Source organism: Arachis ipaensis, chromosome B04 (assembly GCF_000816755.2).
Source record: "Arachis ipaensis cultivar K30076 chromosome B04, Araip1.1, whole genome shotgun sequence".
Taxonomy (NCBI): domain Eukaryota; kingdom Viridiplantae; phylum Streptophyta; class Magnoliopsida; order Fabales; family Fabaceae; genus Arachis; species Arachis ipaensis.
Genome location: NC_029788.2, coordinates 1,488,447 through 1,488,707, shown reverse-complemented (window position 1 = coordinate 1,488,707; position 261 = coordinate 1,488,447). Strand labels below are relative to the sequence as shown.

Below are 261 nucleotides of genomic sequence, written 5' to 3'. Positions count from 1 at the left end.
ATAGTGTAAAATTACTAAATTTTAAAGATAAAAGATGTTTTTTTTCTAGTCATACTTATATATATTTAAAGTTTGCTTTTTAAAATATTTTGAAGGAATTTTTGTCAGCAAATTAATAGTCTAAGGACATTTTTCATAATTTACTCTTGAATATATATGATTTCATTTTGGATCATTAATAGCATCATATTTAGTTATCCACATTTATTTATTGTATTTTAAATAATAGTATTTACAATAATATATATGTAAACTATGCCA

The 261-nt window shown here is 18.8% G+C and overlaps 1 protein-coding gene across 1 annotated transcript in view; it reads right to left on the bottom strand.

Moving 5' to 3' along the window:
- The window catches only part of LOC107638313 (oligopeptide transporter 7-like), a 12,651-nt gene that overhangs the window by 4,041 nt on the left and 8,349 nt on the right, over positions 1 to 261 (bottom strand). The gene's annotated exons all lie outside the window — the stretch shown is intronic.